The sequence below is a fragment of the Periplaneta americana genome, chromosome 14 (assembly GCF_040183065.1).
Source record: "Periplaneta americana isolate PAMFEO1 chromosome 14, P.americana_PAMFEO1_priV1, whole genome shotgun sequence".
Taxonomy (NCBI): domain Eukaryota; kingdom Metazoa; phylum Arthropoda; class Insecta; order Blattodea; family Blattidae; genus Periplaneta; species Periplaneta americana.
This window is the reverse complement of record NC_091130.1, coordinates 66,252,691-66,272,660: the sequence shown is the minus strand read 5'-3', so window position 1 is coordinate 66,272,660 and position 19,970 is coordinate 66,252,691. Positions and strand designations below refer to the sequence as shown.

The 19,970-nt window shown below is 34.8% G+C and overlaps 2 long non-coding RNA genes across 2 annotated transcripts in view; one reads left to right on the top strand and one right to left on the bottom strand.

Moving 5' to 3' along the window:
* LOC138713386 (uncharacterized) overlaps positions 1–18,487 on the bottom strand; it is a 21,456-nt gene extending 2,969 nt beyond the window's left edge. The window contains exons 1-2 of the long non-coding RNA XR_011335852.1: positions 16,506–18,487; positions 1–86 (exon numbers count right to left, since the gene is read on the bottom strand). The exon at positions 1–86 is cut by the window's left edge and continues 60 nt beyond it. This is a non-coding gene — a long non-coding RNA (uncharacterized lncRNA). The remainder of the gene's footprint in view (positions 87–16,505) is intronic.
* On the top strand, positions 82–11,508 carry LOC138713389 (uncharacterized). The gene is made up of 3 exons (XR_011335855.1): positions 82–3,698; positions 3,962–4,051; positions 11,040–11,508. It is a non-coding gene; the product is annotated as an uncharacterized lncRNA (long non-coding RNA).
* Positions 18,488–19,970: the final 1,483 nt, after the last annotated feature.

Below are 19,970 nucleotides of genomic sequence, written 5' to 3'. Positions count from 1 at the left end.
AGCTAAATCATAGGATGGTGGAAACAGACTTCCGTATTCTGCCAAGTTACCAGCATAGAAATCCCACAACCTGAAGCCTCCTTCAACTGGAATGGGTGAAAAAAACAAAATAATATATTCGTTGTTACATTTTCATTAGCTCTCCTGCATTAAATTTTACTTAATGCGACTTCATATAAGATTGTAAGGCATTTAGTTCTGTAAATTTAACAAGCAGATGAAATATATATACCACTCATGGGATTGGGTGTTCGTCCATTGTCTTGTGGTTGTCCTGTGAATCCTCAGTGGTGGCCTGAGTCATGCCAATCCCATGACCACGGAGACAAGCAATTGTGAGATATCTAATGTGAGACTAGTTGAATCTCCCTCTTCTATTCGCAGTGGTGTGTATGGTTATAATATTGTGTTTTGTATATGCCACTTGCTTATTAATCTGTGTGTTTTGTGGAGAGTGGTTGGATTTCAATCATAGGTGAGGAGGGTAAAACCTACAAAGTAGGACTGGATGTGCAAAGCACATAGGCCTACAGTCAAAAGATGCATGCTCTCCATTTAAGGACAAATTTTGATAATGTGATGCATTCGTATGTATAATTTCTGAATAAACCTACATCTACCTATCAAGTCTGACTAATGGGGAGGTTAAGCAGATAAAAAAGATGGAAAAAGATTTATCAGTGAGTGTAATTAAAAGGAGATTATGGTTAAATTTGACTTTTTCCATAATTGATCTACATTTTTAATTTTTTGTATGTAGAAATATCATTACTACAACAACTCAAATTTGAGATTACTTAAAAAAATTGGCCCCAAAAATAAAAAGAAAATAGCAGGATACATTAATTCAGTAAAATGGATATATTTCAGCCATTTTGAAAGATAAATTCAAAATTTATAAGCATGTTCTTTAAAATGTCTGTAACACAATATTGGTATTTTAAAGATAAACAATTACATTTTAAGAATTCATTTTAGAGGTACTCGGCATCCCTCACAGAATATTAGGTCAAATTATTCTTATTATTAAGGACTCATTGTGTATTTTATTGTCAGTATACTCATAGTGTATTTGAGTAAGTTATTATAGTAATTGTGTCACTTTTATACTACACTAGACTCTTGCTAATCTGGTGATTCCTTGCACAGAAGGATGCCGGATTAGCGAGATTGTCGGATTACTGAGAGTGCTTAAAAATGTCATTAAATGTATTGTTATAAGTTGTGGCAACAACACCACTTTCACTTTAAAATCGAAACTAGAACATTCTACACTTGGCCGGAGCTTATGTACCCATTATAAGTATATACAGGCCTACGTGTAGAAGTAGTACACATGGCACCGGTGCAAATTTTTCAGAAAACTGTTACAGCACAAGTGATAGAAACTACACTAAAAAGAGGCTGGATAATTGAGAGACCGGATGACTAAGAGCTTGATTAGCGAAAGTCTAGTGTATTTTATTTATAAAATTTGTTAAATTTCATGTTTTTTAAAGTGATTTAAAAATATAATTTGTTCAAATTTCCAGTGTTCACTGTCTTCTAGAATTCAGGATCATTGTAGGCATTTTGTAGGCTGTTTGTTTCTTTGAGTAAATTGTCTACATATCGATGGCTCAGAACCAGACTGTTCCAAGTCCATTTCCCCCCCCCCCCCAGGAGAGCTATTTCAATTTGTCGACTGTGTAACTTTTACTTAAATTGATTACTGTCCTCCAATATTAGATTTGTTCCAGCAAGAAATTCAGAACGCATTATGAACTAATACCAAACATTTTTCGACACATGCGCTAGTCGAGTACATTTTCGGGATTTTATGTTGTTTGAATGTTTCTTGAACTGTTCTTTCACAGCCTTTGGAGCTTCTTCTCATACTAAAATTATATTAATTATCTTCCGAATTTAATTAATCATAAAATATATCACTACCACCTTCCAAATCACTCATGATCGACTATTTTTTTAATTTTAACCTGCCCAGTCTCAAAGCATTTTAACCTCAACCTCAGACTAAGCCACCTGTGCATGCATCTGCAGTTAAGAATTTCCAGTTCCTGCTCTTAATTGAAAACCAATTTCACTCATTCCGAATGAGTTCGAAAGCACATTGGAACAGAAAACTGGGAGTTCCAAATCAGTTCAAGTCTTGTTGGAATGCACATTGAGATACTGCGCATGAGCAGACAGTTCAGAATCGATTCTGAACTGTGCTGGAATAAACCTATTGTCATACGATAAAAGCTTTCAACATCGCAGAGTAAGTGTATGTAATGTAGAGGAAGATATTAAACAATACACTAGTGATGAAGCCAATCAGTAACTATGACGAACCTACAAATATTCGTATGTATGTATATTTCCAAAAGAGGAATATCTGACCGACACCTTCAGCTAACCCCAAGGATCCAGAATACATAATAAATGTGTGGAAGTGTACAACACACAATTTGTTGCAAGAGACGAAATATAATATACTGCCAAGTTAAATATACCAAACGTTTAAAATGATAAAGAAGCGAGTAATCCATTCAGAACTGTAGGTTGAAACACCTGCAGAGATTTCCTGAGCATAGTGGGCCACCGTCTTGGTCAAACATCCTGCCGGAGTATGAGAAAGAATGACTGGCAAAAGAGTCTGTAATGGAGAAAGAAGACTTCAGTACAGTATATACATACTTTCACTTTTACTGGCTTTCCACTTTACAGCAGTTCACCTTTGATTCCTGCTTTCCAGAGCTTCCTATTTTCCCACTGTCCCTCTTCATCATGTATGTGTGTATTCCTTCATACCATGTCTTTCTAGCTCTTCCAAGCTTTCTTCTTCCTGGCACTGTTCAATTGAGGATACATTTAGGTCTCTGTTCCTCCGACATCCGTTGTACATGTCCATACCACTGTAAAGACCTATTTTCTATTTGTCCATAAGAGTTTCATCTGCTTCCATTTCTTTTCTAATATATGTGTTTCTTACATGTTCTAGTCTGGATATCCTCATACTTCTTCGTAATCCATCCATTTCTGTCGCCAACACCCTTTTCTGCAATTTTTCACTTATTGTCCAGCTTTCTGAACCATATGTAAGCATGCTTTCGATTATTGTTTTTAGAATATCGTCGCTTAAGAACCAATACCGCGTAACTGACATTTTTGGTCAAAACTGTTTTTTTGCACAGATGGTACCTTCACTATCATCTGCATGCATTGACAAGAGCGGGAATTTGATTGCATGAATGGCCTGCGTGCGAAGGAGGGGGGGTACAATACCGCGTATCTGAAGTCACGAGAAGTCTGTTGGAAATACCGCGTATCTGACAACAGATATTATGTCTACTCCCTGCGCGCCATCAGTATGGAAGCTGGTTCTCGTTACTACCTTGTAAAATTGTGTCAACAGTGTGTAATATTCTGAGAAGATTAAAGAAGTGTTCAGTTTTAATTATTTAAAAGGTAAATATAATAGAATTATTTCACTAATATCAAATGAATGTTAGTTGAGCTGAATTCACGCAGAATCTTACTGCAAGGTCATTCACTGAAATATAATACATTAATTATTTTATTACTATATTGGCCTACAGATACAAGAAAAGAAATGGACAATGAATCGGACGACGGTCAGTTTAGCGAGAACGAAATCCTATCTGTGCTATGTTCTGCATTCAAGACGGGAGAAACTTCTGTGAACATTAACAAAGGTATGATATAAGAAGTATCACTGTTATAAAAACGTTTATTTTCTTCAGTTACGGAATCATAACAGCAAACCTAATTTAAGTAATATAAATAATCATGAATGGGCCGCTAAAATAATTTGCGCTACATTCAGTGGTGCTGAGCTTGGTTCCTCCCATTTCTTCCGTTAGGAGGAAGATCTAAATTGATGATAATATTTATTACACATGTTTTTAATCCATTTATATCACATTTATAAGCACTAGTAATCTCATCTTATTCGTAGGTGAACTGCCTGATAATTCAAATGCAAAAGAAAACCGTCCTTCTGGAAATGGGTTGCTGCAGATCAGGCATTATCCATCCAGTGTTACCGGTAAGATTATGATCATATTATGCAGTCTGGTATGATTTAAAGCAACACTATTAAAATAATACCACTATAAATAGGATAGGACAGAAACTGAAGACAATATTTCGTCAATGAAGGATCTAAACTAAATTTCGGATGCGTCTTCAGATGTAGACGACCCCGAAGAATTTGTGAGTGCTACTTATTCTACATTTTTACATTCGTCAGAAAAAGGTAAAGAGAAGAATCTTCAAGCGTTTCATGGAAATTTGACACAAAAGAGAAAAAGAAGTTCAAAGCCACACAAGGTTAAGTGGAAGAAAATGAAAAACAGAAAACTTAGAATGGAAGAGGAAGCTTATCTTAGCTACAAGAGGTCGAAAGATGGCAAAGTGACACATGATACGGAAAGAGATGCAAGGTATTTGGGGCCAGAGAGTAGTTATAAAATGTGCCAAAATTCGAAAGTAAGAGGCTGTAATTTAATTCCTAATGAGAGAAGACACATCTTTCAGGGATTCTGGAAAACTATGACTTGGGGACAGCGGACTGTTCACATATCAAATCTTGTGAATTTCACTCCTACGAAAAGACCTGGCAGTACAAATTCTGAATCGAGAAGAAAGAGAACATTTGCCTACAATCTAAAAATTGATGAGAAAAAAATTCAGATTTGCAAAATGATGTTTCTGTGTACATTGGGAATTAAAGAATGAATTGTGCGATATTGGTTAGCTAATAGCACTGATGGCGTCCTTTCAGTAAAAAAAAAAACGTCATTTCTCGTACAAAAGCACAGAAAAAAAAGAGCATTAGTAGCCTGCCTAAAGTACCGTCACATTATTGTATGTAGAACCGATTGTGCCATAGTTTTTATGATAGTATTCCACACTAGGGTTACTCAAGGATTACTTTTTGTGATTTCAGCATAGTCCTATAATTATTTAGTGTGTTTAACCAATATTGTGCCTGAAAATTTATCATTATTATATTTTTATATGATTTTCTTTTCATTATTCGCAAGTCAGTCAAGTCCATTGTCAATAATAATAATAATAATAATAATAATAATAATAATAATAATAATAATAATAATAATAATAATAATAATAATATAACTATTATTAATTATTTTATTATCAAATTATACTTGTCAGCAACGTTGTAGTAACAATTCTACTTATCTATTCAAATATGTAGTGTGAAACTAAAGTACCTAGTAACAGATTATTATTATTATTATTATTATTATTATTATTATTATTATTATTATTATTATTATTATTATTATAAACATTGAACTATGTCTTCGTTTTTCCTGTCCCATAGTTTCAGTATTTGATTGGCTAAGAATGCAGCAATCATTGTCTGGAACGTAATCTAGTGCTGATTCAAGCTACAGCCTACCGACCTTGACCTCAAGTCAGATGGTAGGACAACAATTCAGATAACACATTGACATATACAAGAGCACGAATAATATTTCCAGAAGGCAATTTTAACGTAAAGTAAACGCTTGTCAACATACGAGTATGTCTTGAAGCTGCTAAAGTTGTCTCACAATACCGCATAACTAACAAAATGTAGTCAACGGCAGAGTTCCAATACCGCGTAAGTGACATGGCCAAATGTCTACAGCCATGATCAACCATTTTCACTTAGTTATAAATTAGTTAAACTATTTCATAGCCAGATATCACTTTTCAAGATTATTCCGTTATTTTTATGGTTTTTATTCAGTTTTTTCCTTCTCCCGTAAAATTTACATTTTGTCAGTTACGCGGTATTGGTTCTTAAGAGACGATATACTGTTTTGTATTTCTACTTCACAAAACACAATTCAGGGATCTAATCGCTTTCCTAGCACAATTTACTCTGTTAATAATATCTTTTTCGCATGTGTCAGATTTGTCAATAATGGATCCCAGGTATTTGAATTCCTCAACACATTTAATTGTGGCATCATTTATCTGTAGATCTTCTGTAATTCCTCCAATTACCATGTATTCTGTTTTAACAATATTTATTTTCAATCCTCCTGCTTCAAATGCATCCATTAATTTACGGACCATATATTCTATGTCTTCTTTGTCTTGTCCTATTATAACCTGGTCATCTGCAAATAATAAATTGTGCATTAACTGACCATTGATATTTACTCCCATTCCTCTGCATGACTTTAGTATATCTTCTAGAAATATCTTAAATAGTGTTGGTGACATCCCGCATCCCTGTCTTAATCCTTTGGTTGTAATGAATTCTGATGATAACCGATTTCCGACTTTAACAAATGCCTTACATCCATACAGCTTTTTTTTTTTATAAAAGTAATGAAAGCTTTATGGATTCCAAATTGCTCCATTGACACCCAGAGTCTGTTGATAGGTATAGAATCATAGGCCTTTTCAAGATCGATAAATACGGTACCTTATGTACTTCCTTCCCTTTTGCCACCATTTTTTCAATAATTTGATCACAAATATATTGTCCAAGCATGATTTACCAGTTGTAAAACCTGCCTGATCTTCTGATATTTTATGTCCTATTATTTCCTCCAATCTAATTTTAATAATGGTACGGTACTTAAAATCCTACTAATTGTTGCCATGACGCTAATGCCTCTATAATTTGCTGGATCTCCTTTATTTCCTTTATTTTTGTATGTATGTATGTATGTAGCATTTATTCACACTGCAAATGGGTATAATACCCGGTGGCAGTGGTAACTAATTACACTCAATAATGACAATTAATAATAAATACAACTAATAAAAAACAATTAATAATAATAATAATAATAATAATAATAATAATAATAATAATAATAACAAGGAGCATCCTAAATTAAAATGAAGCATGGTCACTTAAAATAACATTTAAAGTACTGTAAATCCAATTTGTATCTTAACCCTAAGCTCGAACTAAGACCCACGAGTCTGACAGGTTCATATCTGCACAAGTACCTTTCGGCACTACACTTATTTCGCTGTCAACTCACTCACTGCACTGATTGTACTTGATTTCACTAACACTTCTAACCATTTTACTGTTCAAATACTTTGCACAGCCACTTCACTGACACCAACACACTTCACTTACACAATAGAATTCACTGTCACTACACACTTCACTGACACAACACACTTCCTCACTGATAGAACACTTCAAATAACAAGATATCACTTCAAAGCATTTGCAAGGAAGGAAAGACCTCTAACGAGGAATTCCAAATTGTAGAACAAGATATCAATTACACCCTTTAAATAGTGTGTATACTATACTACCGTCTATTAGTAAAGTCCTTAAGCCTATTTTTAAATACATTTTTGGTTATTGGTAAAGCCTTTAGTAAGTCTGCAGGTAAAGCATTCCAGTCCCTGATAGTACGACTGAGAAAAGAAAACTTTCCAGTGTCCGTCCTCTATCTTCTTTCCCTCAATTTATATGAGTGGTCGTTCCTTGAAGAGTAATTTGGCGGCTGCAACCTATTTTTTATTTCGCTCCAGGCAGGCTCACCTCTGTATGTTTTGAACATTGCGCATAATCGAATTCGCATTCTCCGGTCCGTGAGTGTGTCCCATTTTAATGGTGAATTATTACGGCAACACTTGAGAGCCCGTTTTTGAATCTTTTCCAGTGTCTTAATATGTTCTAATCTGTAAGGATACCAACATGCAGCACCATATTCCATTACTGGACGAACTAGTGATTTATATGCAATCTCTTTGGATTTATCAGAGCCTTTCCTTAATACCCTCATCACAAAGTGTAACGTCCTCCATGCCTTTCCCGCTGTGTCAGTATATATTGCACTAATGCAGTGGTTCCCAAAATGTGCTCCGCGGAGCCCTTAGGGCTCCGCGCATGATTCTCAGGGGCTCCATCCGTGGAAGTTATGAAGATGACAAAAATGCTGCTTCCATCTAGTCTCTAGCGAGAAAAGGGAAACTACTTCCATCAAGCGAAAAATACTTCCTGAGAAAGTAGTTTGCGTTCTTCTTGCTACATGGAAGCATTAATATTAGATCTACTCGTCACTGGAACTATCTCGATCTTTCTTGCTTGCCAAGTACTCAATGATTCTCGAAATTTATTTTATTTTTTATATACTGGGCAGGCAGAGTTTGTTATTCATAGCACGTGGAATCTACAATCTATTGACTGTTAAGTTACCTCAAAAAATATATATCATGTTTATCTGCATGTTAATTTGATAGCAGATGTGTTAGCTAAACTTTCGTTGAACCGGAACTGTGTTTTAAGAAGGGCTCCCTAAGACCTAAGAGTCATTAGCCATCAACCAGTGCTCAGTCAAAGAGAGATAACAACAGCTATAACCTTACTTTCAAAGAAGATAGTGCGAATTCCTGGGAATTGAGTTCGGAATATTATGAACATCATCCTGTCTCAGAGTCTACGATGCCTAATGTAGAGGTATTGAAAGTAACAAACGATAATATTGTGATTTATATTTGGACATGGGATTCACTAAGTTTGTTGATGAACGTCCACAGTGTGTGATATGTAACAAAGTTTTTCCCAATAGTTCTATGTTCCATGCCAAGCTTAGACGGCATTTCTCAATTCAAAAATTCACAAATAAAACTGCAGACTACTTCCAAAGAAAAAAGTGACGACCTCCATGCAGTTCAGACAAAATTTCACCTCGTGTAAAAACAAACAACGAGGAAGCACTGAAAACGCTGTACTTGGTTAGACATGACCAGGCTCTTGCTGGTAAATCTCACTCTTGCTGAAACTCTTATGAAACCACTATTAGTGAAGGTAGTGAAGTGCATGGTGGACGAGAAAATTGCAAAACTTGATTTCCAGTGTGCCCTTACCAAGTAGCACTGGGCATATTCGAATCCAGAATACTTATATAAAAAGACGTAAAATATATCATGATTTCCCGTATCAGTTAAAAGAAATTTTCGTTACAACTTGACAAATCCACGGTTTTTGCCGGATTAGCTATGTTAATGATGTTTGTGCGATATGATTTTTCAGTTTTTTTCATGAAATATTTTGTTCTGCAGCCATTGCCATCCTCTACAAGCGATACTGAATTTTTTCCTTCTGCATTGAAAACTCGATACCGTGGGGCAATTGCATTGACGTGTGCACAGATGGCGCAAAGGCCATGGTAGGTCCTGTTGCTGGCGTTGTTACAATGATCAAGGAAGTTTTAAAAACTGAACAAGTAGTCACTGTGTACTACACCAACATGCCCTCGCAACGAAAAATGACAGCGTTATTAAAGCAGGTACCAGACAACGCCGTCAAAATTGTTAACTTTGTTAAGGCACGGCCTTCGCAGTGTAGACTACTTAAAATCCTGTGTGAAGATATGGGTAGTAGCAATTTTAGGTCCATTGTTGTTTCTAGTTTATATTAATGATTTAGCCTTGACCATAAACAATTCAGCCCATGTAATTTTATTTGCAGATGATACAAGTGTAATTATTTCAAGCAAACAATACGATCATTTTATAAACACTTCTAATACAGTGCTGAATCTAATGAATGAATGGTTCCATGCAAATAAACTAGCACTTAATGTTGATAAAACCAGTGCAGTCAAATTTAGTACACACAATAGTGCTCAGGTTTCCTACAGTATTCGATTAAATGGAACTCATCTCAAAGAATCTATAAGCACAAAGTTTCTTGGTTTAGAATTGGATAATCACTTGAACTGGAAAACGCATATAGAATGTATTACTCGTAAATTGAGCTCTGCCTGTTATGCATTAAGATCCTTATCTAATATTGGTGATATAAACTTACTTAAAATGTCATACTTTGCATATTTTCACTCTGTAATGAAATATGGATTAATATTCTGGGGTAACTCGTCTGAAGCTAAACACGTTTTTGTTTTACAAAAGAAAGCTATAAGAATAATGGCCGGTGTGCATAAAAGGACCTCATGTAAAAATATTTTCCGAAACTTAGAAATTTTGACTTTATCTTGTGAATACATTCTTTCCCTAATGATGCTGTATATTAAGAACCAAGATAAATTCAGTACTAATCAAGACATTCATCATTTTAATACAAGACATAAATCAGATCTTCATCTACCCTCTGTTAGTCTAAGCTGTTTTAAAAAAGGAGTTCGCTATTCATGTATAACAGTCTTCAATGCACTGCCTAATTATCTTAAAGATTTGAAGAACAACGAGAAAAGGTTCAGAAAAGATTTAACCAAATTTCTACATACTCATACCTTCTACACAATTGATGAATTGTTTATGCTTGTGAATTGAATTATTCTACTTAAATGACATGTACAATTTTATATAGCTCAACTAAAATATGTTTTTATATTGACTTAATCTGTTTACTATGTATTGTATTTTTTGTTCAGCATAACTTATGAATTGTATGTACTGTAAATTGAATAGTATACTGTATAGGTCAACTGATGAATCGTTTAAGCTTATAAATTGAATTAATCTACTTCATATGAATTGTATGGCTTAACGAAAATAAGTTTGTAAATTGAACTAATTTGATTGTATATGTTTGTATAGTTTGGCTGATGAATTGTATATGTTCTTAAAATGATTACTAGTCTGTGTAGCTCTACTGATGAATTGTATATAGACCTACTGTAAATTGAATGGTAATATGTATAACTCAACTGATGAATTGTTTATGATTATAAATTGAATTAATCTACTTGATATTAATTGCACAAATTTGTATAGCTTAATGAAAGTATGCTACTTTGTATTGTATATATTTGTATAGTTTTGGCCGATGAATTGTATATGCTTTAAATTGAATAGTAATCTATATAGCTCTACTGATAAATTGTTTGTGTTTGTAATTTGAAGTAGTTTGCATGATATGTATTATCAATTTCTGTATATCACAACTGGTTGAATTGTTTATGCCTTAAATTTAATTAAATTGTTTTGTATTATAATATAGCTCAACTTATGAATGATCGTTTGCGTTTGTAAATTTAATAATCTGATAGGTATGTATTGTATACTTTTAGTAGAGCCATCGATGTAGCTCAGTCAGCAGACTCGCTGGGCTGCTGATCCGGAGCTGTGTTCGGGCTTGGGTTGGATCCCCCTTTGGACTTTGGTTTCTTCGGAGGTTTTCCCCAGCCGTGGGACTGAAGCCAGATGGTCTATGGCGAGTCCTTGGCATCAACCCCTTTGATTTGATTACCCCCTTTGATTTGATTACCTGGTTGGGTTTCTCCGAGGTTTCCCCCACCGAAAAGGCAAATGCCGGGTAATATTTTGGCGAATCCTCGGACCTCATCTCATCTCACTACATCTCGCCAAAATGTAAAAAAATTGTACAAAATTGTAAAAATTGTAGAAAATTACTAAATTGTAAAACTATAAAAATTTGTAAAAATTGTAATTGCAATATTGTAAAATGTTGACATGTTCCACATCTTAAAGCTTCATTGCTCATGTAAGATCTATGGAATAAAATAAATAAATGAATGAATGAATGAATGAACGAATACACAAGTCATTGTTAGTAATATTACACACAGAAGTGTGATGGTTGTCGCGCGGTAAAGCGTTGTCCCAATTACATGAACTTCGAACGGAATTTTCTTCACTTTTGAATTACCAGAATAGTTTGCTAGCAGATTATTTGAATGATCAGGAATGGTTGTACAAATTATGTTACTTGGCAGATATTTTTCAAAAATGAATTCAGCACATGGGTACATACAAGGTAAATACCTGGTTGGGGTTTTTTCCGGGGTTTTCCCTCAACCCAAAATGACCAAGTGCTGGGTAACTTTCGGTGCTGTACCCCGGACTCATTTCACCGGCATTATCACCTTCATCTCATTCAGACGCTAAATAACCTAAGCTGTTGAGAAAGCGTCGTAAAATAACCTAGTAAAAAATATAAGGTAAATGGAAGATTATATTCGATGTTGATGACGAAATTGTCGCACTGAAGAAAAAGATAGCGTTCTACATACAAAGCGCCGACAATAAGGATCTTACATTTGTGATTGACTTCAAACTTTACAGAAGAAAATAACATAACAATGAATGTCTCATTCATAGCAATAATGAAAGAACACCTTGACAATTTGCTTCAAACTATCAATTCATACTTTCCAAGGGACACTCGGGAATCAATTCTAAAGAAATATGAGTGGATTGTAGATCCATTTCCAGTGATGTCAAAACCAGCAGCCCTCACTGCTTCAGATATGAGGTCCTTATAGACATGGTTACGAACAGCCACTGTCAGGCATAATTTAAAAGCAAACCATTTCCCAAATTTTGGGCTAAGTTAGGGGAGGATCTTTTGATATTAAGTTCAAAAGCTAAATTTCTCTCACTGCCTTTTGGTACTGTGTACCTCACTGAAACGACCTTTTCGAGGTACACCGCTACAAAACAAAATATCGAACTTGTTTGGACACAGAAGACGATATAGGTCTTCAACTGACTTCTATGACACCGGTCATTGACAAACTCTGTCGCAAGAAACAGGAACATTCTTCACATTAACTTCGGGTGTACATGTGGCATTGTAACATTTTTTAAACATCTTAACTACTTGTTAATATCATTTTGTAGATTTAAATAAATTATATCCAGTACTTTTTTACTATTGTTTCCTTTATTAATATATATATATATATATATATATATATATATATATATATATATATATATATTCATACTTCCGTTTATGGTTAGTGTGAAATATGCTTCATAGAACGTAGACAGATAAAACTAAAAAGTAAACATTTCTTGGGGCTCCACGAGAAACTTTTGCTTCAAAAAGGGCTCCGTGGCTGAAAAAGTTTGGGAACCGCTGCACTAATGTATGACATTTCCAGTCTGTCGGGATTGGATCTCCCTCATTTACCTGATTAAAAAGTCTAGTTAAAATTCTTATAATATTTGGACCTCCACATTTAATTAATTACATTGTTATTCCTCCTGGACCAGCAGCTTTTCCATTTTTGGCTGTCTTCAAAATGTTCCATACCTCATCTTCTTTTATAGGACTTACGATATGAATAATGCTGTTGTTTATTCAACTGTCCGAAGATAGGTTGTGACCTCATAAGTGACATCACTCATAATGCAACTAAACCAGGAGATAAGGGGTACCGTAGTATAATTAATATCAAATAATAGGATCCTTTTCAATTCGAACATCTGTCGCCTAGAAAATTTATAATGCAAATTTTAGCCAAAGAAATGTTATAATCTTAAAATATCCACTAAGAAACCATAAGTAATGGCTCTCCACGCCAAATCGATCGAAAATTATAGAACACAAATCTTTGTAACAGATCAGGAATTTTAACTATCTGGGCAGCATTGTGACGTTTTTAACAGGGATAAAGATATGTACAATAAAATACGTATATACATTTTAATTAAATAGGGTTGTTGTGAAAAATATTAAAAGAAACACACAAATCAAGCTTCATAAAATAATCATTGTTTCTATTATAACATGTTCGTTTTCTAAATGCATGTGGCAGGTTTTGGTATTAATGAACAATAATGTGACTGCTAATGTACACGAGTGCGGGGAAGAAGTGCCTCATGGCACTGCACCTCTCTTCTTACAGTCCTTTCGAATCAAAACATCAGCGCTACAAGCTAAATTATGGTACACTTAGAAAATAGACGAGTAATAACTAAAGAGCGCAAATGGGGTGCATATTGAGAGAATACAAGTTTACTGTACGGACTGCTTTGTATTATATTGTATTGTATTTATTAACATTCCATGGTATTCATACATTGTTTTACAGCTAGAATATGGAACAAGTCAAAAAGCTTAATACCGGTACTATTATAAAGTCTTAATTTATTGTCACAGTCTAGATGAAATATATACAGACGAGATTTACAATATAGTCTACTAGTACAACACATAGTTTTAGTATCAATTTCATGGAGCATTATTGAATGTCATGAATTCACCTACAGAATAGAATGCGTGAAAAATTTATTAGGTACCGGTACTTCTTTAATTTGGCCCTAAATAATCTTATGTTTTGAGTTTCATTTTTTATATCGATAGGGAGGCTATTAAAATTTTTTTCTGCCATATAACGCACTCCTTTTTAATAGCATAATACACTTGCCGATGAAGTATGAAAGTCTTTTTTTTTTTTGACGTGTATTTGTGCTATGAACTGTTGAATTAGTTACAAAGTTTTCACGATTACATATGAAGAAGATTATTAATGAAAATATATACTGACAAGCCATGGGCATTATTTGTAGTTTTCTGAAAATAGTCCTACACGATTCCCTAGATTTGGCACCTAATATTATTCTAATTACTCTTTTTTGTAATAGGAATATACTGTTACTATCTGTGGAATTTCCCCAGAATATTATTCCAAAACTCATTACCGAGTGGAAGTATGCAAAGTATATTGTTTTTAAGGTATTGATACTTACTATCTTTTGCATAGATTGCATTTTGTTTTTAATGGTGTCACACATGTGGGTGGAGTTAGTGGTATCTCATAGATACGCTAACAACTCACTGCTGTTGGACGGGATTCCGTAGCATATATTTACCATTCTTCGGCAGTTCTTTGGTTACTCCCGTACTTCTACACTTCCTGCCATATTTCTTAGCTTCCTTTCTTAGTTCTTCACATTCATCCACACGTCTTCAGTTCTTCATTGTGCTTCTGCGCTACATATACAGCATTTCTTTATTTTGTGCTGTAATTCTTCTCTTTATTTATTTTCGTAGCATTTATTTATCTTTATACCAAAACATCGGTGAGATAAGCCGAAAGAAAATAAGTCCCGTCGTTTGAAGCTGCAGTTATATTTTGTTGAAGAGTTTGGAACTCAACACTTCTCTATGGACAATTTTATCAAGAGGAGAATATTTTTATTATATCCTTAAGTCTAGTTTTCTTAATTTTATGTTTCTTGTTCCGTAATTTTAAGAATTTATAAATATTATTAGATAATGAGTAACGAAACAGACTAAAATAATGATGTATCGATATCATATTTTGAGTTCGCCCCTGCCACATCATGCATTGTAGAAAGAAGTTTTTCTCAGTATAATCACTAACTGAATATCGTAAGAGGTTCACCTCTCAATTCCTGATGAAATATATTGTTGTTCATTGCAACAAGTCAATCCATGAAGGAAGAGAAAGTAATGCAAAGTAAGACAATGTACTTTTTCGATATGTAGTTAACTGTATAAATGCATTTTAAATATGTGTATTATATTGCTGTAACATACTAAATTATAAACTTAGTAATGTAAAATGCAAATAATTAATAGGTGATTTTTAATTTAAAGTGCATTAACAGAACATTAGAAGTATGTAGCTCAAACGATTGTTATCGACAAGCTTAGTTCTGTTCTGGTTGTATGAGGACAGTACACTGCACAGCCTTACGTGTTGCTTATGGTCGTACTTATAGTCAATGTTGCAGTTAATCTTATGGTTTACAAACCCCAAATGCGCCCTCTAGTAAAGTTATAACTAGAGCTGAAAAAAGCATTGGTTATAGGCTACGCTGCATCGTACGTAGAGCTCTGTGTTTACAAAATGTTTGTGTGCACGCACGACTAGTTACGGTAGTGGTCCGCTCCATATGAATGAACTCATAATAGAATTTACATTTACAGGATTACTTGGGTTTCAAATTGATTAACTCGGAACGAATATTAAATTTACAAAAAATATTATTACCAATTAATTAAACACATTTTCCCCATGTTCTGAATTCAGTAGCCTTATTATCTGTCCTTTGTTGGATTTTTGTTTCGGTATTCTGATACAATCTCACATCACTTAAGTAGGTCTACTATTAAGAAATGTCAAATGTTCACTCTATCTGCTCCTTACAGACAGTAGAGACACCTGACAACGGGACGTATTTTGTAAACAATGTATATAGAAATTATTTACTACCCTGGTACCAATACTTTTCTTCAGCCCTAGTTATAACATATAAGAAGATAATAGTGGATTACTAAGGAGAGAGTTAAGAGTAAAATACAGGCTGCAGAGGGTTAAGAATGTCCAAGAAGAGATCGTATAAGAAATGACGATTAAACATATTTTTTCAACTTAAATAGTAAAATGGAGGCACGCAGAGAAACTTCGTGATGTAGAATTACAGAAGTAAGCAATCTTATTTAAAAGCTTACCTCATTGAGTTCAGAAGGATCATATGGTGGGGCTACATGGTACCGTATATTCTTTAAATCAAACTTGTTGTACAATTAAAATGTTAAGCAAAACAATTTATTTACTTCTTCTTTGATATTAAAAAAATCATTAAATGACAATCGGAGAGATAGAGAGAGAAGAGTCAAATATATTTGAAGGGAGAAAAAAAGGGTGGGGCGTATGGCCAAGAGAAAAATTACCATGACAGCACTGGCTAAACCCCAAGTACTATCTAAAGCTGCCCATTTGTAGGCCTACTGCATTTCGAATTCTTAAGTTTACCTTCTTTCGTTTTCTTCCGATAACCATGGTCTTTGTCTTGTTTGCATTATCTTCATCCCATACTGCTCACAGGTGTCATTTAGCTCCAGTAGTACTATATCCCAGTATCATCTCCTCTTCTGCAAACAACGCCATATCATCAGCAAATCTTATGCACTTTATTCTTCTTCTTTCTACTGTCACTCCTCCCATGTTCTGAAAACACTTCTTCATTAAATCCTGGAAGTTGATGTTGAACAGGATAGGTGATAAAGGGGATCCTTGTCGTACTTCTCTCCCTATTTCACTTCCCTCTGACATTTTTTGTCCTTTTCTCACTATGACTCTTTTAATGTAAAGATTACTGATATAAACAATATTTTTATCCCCAATGCCCCCCACCCCCACCGGTTCAATTCACATACTGGGGTCAGTCCTTATAAAATTGGAATGGGTTGCAACTGTAGCATAGTATGAGTACAATATAAGAAGAATCTTCTTATACTGTGGTATGAGGTGCAGTCAGAATTTATAAAAAGGGTAAAATAAGAAATGTGAGAAAGTGTCAACTGCAGTGTTAATATTTTTCGCTTTTCCTAATTTTACTTTTGCATATGATTTATACCAGCACCCTGAACTGTTTGAGCACCCGTCTGCTACAATAAATAAAATAAGGATTATGGTTATGATACAGTAAGAGTAATACTGTGAAAACCACGCGCTATTCGTGAAAGCGGTGGAATATGCAGTAAGTATTGGTCCAGGGGAAATACGAAAAAGTAGAATTTTACCGAATAAAACGTTTTTGTTATATAAATGTGACTTTTTCATTGTATTTTTTACTTTTCGTATTTCGCTTGATTTTGGAAAACATAATGTATGGATAAAATATAAGGAAAATATCATGTGAATTATAGGCAATTTGGAATCATTTATATTGGTATGGCCAGACATCCCAGCCTTGCCCAGAGTTCAATGTGCCAAGTTGTCGCTACCAATGCCACCAAATACCAATTCGACGGTTATCTCGCTTTAATCTGATGCATTTCCATCTTTTTAATGGGTAAAATTGCTCAAACTTTGTTTGCATATGTAAGAATTTGACGATTTTTCAACTCTTGCAGCGACGATAATATCTTTTCACATTGATAATATATCAATTTAGCGACTTCTGCACTATTGTAGAGATGGGTAAAAAATAACACAACAGTTATTTTGGAACTGTTCCGGTCTCGGAACTGTTGGAAAAATGAACAGTAGGTCGGAACCTCCTGTTCCGAAATAACAGTGTTCCGACTCCGAGCTGCTCACTTGCCCAACTGTTACGGGCTCGCAGTACCGCGTTGCACAAGGTATGTTCCGACTCCCTCGGAACTGTTGCAAAAATGAACAGTAGGTCGGTACCTCCTGTTCCGAAATAACAGTGTTCCGACTCCGAGCTGCTCACTTGCCCAGCTGTTGCGGGCTCGCAGTACCGCGTTGCACAAGGTATGTTCCGACTCCGAGATAACAGTCGGAACGTCGGAGCTTGTTCCGATGAACCAATGACAGCTGCAGTTACACTGTTCTCGTTGTTCTTTATGTTGTACTTGGAACTTCGTTGGATGAAGTTGGTACTTGAAACTCTCACGTGGTTGGAGGGGGCGCATGGAAATTGAAATCCTTGCGGTGGCGCGAACTTTAATATCAACATTTGTAAGACTGGCCAATCATCTGTAATGTTATAGTAAGTATTTAATAATCTGTAATATTCATTCCCGCTTTATGGTTTATTTCACCATTAGTTGACTAATTCTGTTTTATAAACATTCTACAAAGTCATAAAGTACGCATACTATTATTAATTTATTGATCAGCTGATTCTATACAAAGGTTAAAGTCGTAAATGGTAATGAGTGGTTTAGTTACAATGTCTGTATGTCGTTTGTTGAGGTTAAGTCTGACAAGCACAAGTTTTTGTGCTATCTTCTCTGTTATCAAAGAACGACAAAAATGTTGTAGCATTATTTGTTGGAAACTACCCATATAAGTACTGATTTGGAGAGCGAGGTTTAATGCGAAGTTTAAATTACACTTTGGTAAAGATGCGATTCCAACATTTTACTAACCCACTGCGGGGTTTCCAGGTTTCAGTACTGCCAATATATATCTTTTTTATTTATGAAATTGTAATATTTATTATTATTATTATTATTATTATTATTATTATTATTATTATTATTATTATTATTATTATAACTGTGCATTAAGAAAAGTAAAAATAAAAATTAATGATTTGTTTTTTTTTTTTATGTAATAGAGAGAACAGAAATTACATACCATATGTTTTAAATGTTATGTTATTTTTTTTTAGTTGGCTACCATGTCTTTATAACTTTATGTACGAAAACAAAGTGTTGTATTCTATCCTTGTAGTCAACAGCTGTGTAATTACTAACATTAAGCTTTTGAGTTCTGTCCGCATGCACAGCAATTTTCCAAAATCGATTCGAATGTGCATTGCAGTGCCATCTATACATAAGAATGTGTACTATGTCATGCCTATGAGTGCTCCAGTGTGAGCTGCATGGTGTTATTTGTCTATGGTGAAGAGGGAGGGTACTGTACCGTTCGTTTGAACGACTCAACGACTCCGACTCATCACCACTGGTGACTGTTATTTCGGAACTGTTATTTGGAACAGTATTTTTTCGGAACCGGAACCGTCGGAACTGTTCCGGGAAAAGAACAACTTCGCCCATCACTACACTATTGTATTGCAGTTTCATATTGGCCACAGTCGCTACTCGCTATGGTCTTCATTTGTTTTTCTTATTCGAGTTATCGTTTCTAGTATGTGCGTTGAAGATTAGAGATGGGGTAAAACGTGATTTTTCATTCACCGGTGAAGCAGTGACAACTCATTTTCGATCACGGTGATTTTAACCAGTGATCCAATGATTAGAGGTGATTTCCAGTTGCCAGTGATGACGACGAGAGACCGGATCAGCTGATCACTAGTAGAGCAGTGATCTAGTGAGTGGGGGCGATTGGAAGTGATTTCTCACTACTAAGTGCGAGCAATCAACTGTTTTGAATTATTGGTGAATGTGAATATGATCGTAAATGCATTACTGTTAAAATAATGAAAGGAATACGATATTATGGGTGCATTGATAGTGCAGAGGAAAAACAGAACTAATGCAGAAGAAATATATTATGATGAAATCGGACACATAGTTGAGATTATTTGCGGATTTTAAAAATAAGGTTATTTAACTTAAAAGTCCACACCTGTGGAGTAACGGTCAACGCGTCTGGCTGCGAAACCAGGTGGCCCGGGTTCGAATCCCGGTTGGGGCAAGTTACCTGGTTGAGGTTTTTTCCGGGGTTTTCCCTCAATCCAATACGACCAAATGCTGGGTAACTTTCGGTGCTGGACCCCGGACTCATTTCACCGTCATTATCACCTTCATCTCATTCAGACGCTAAATAATCTGAGATGTT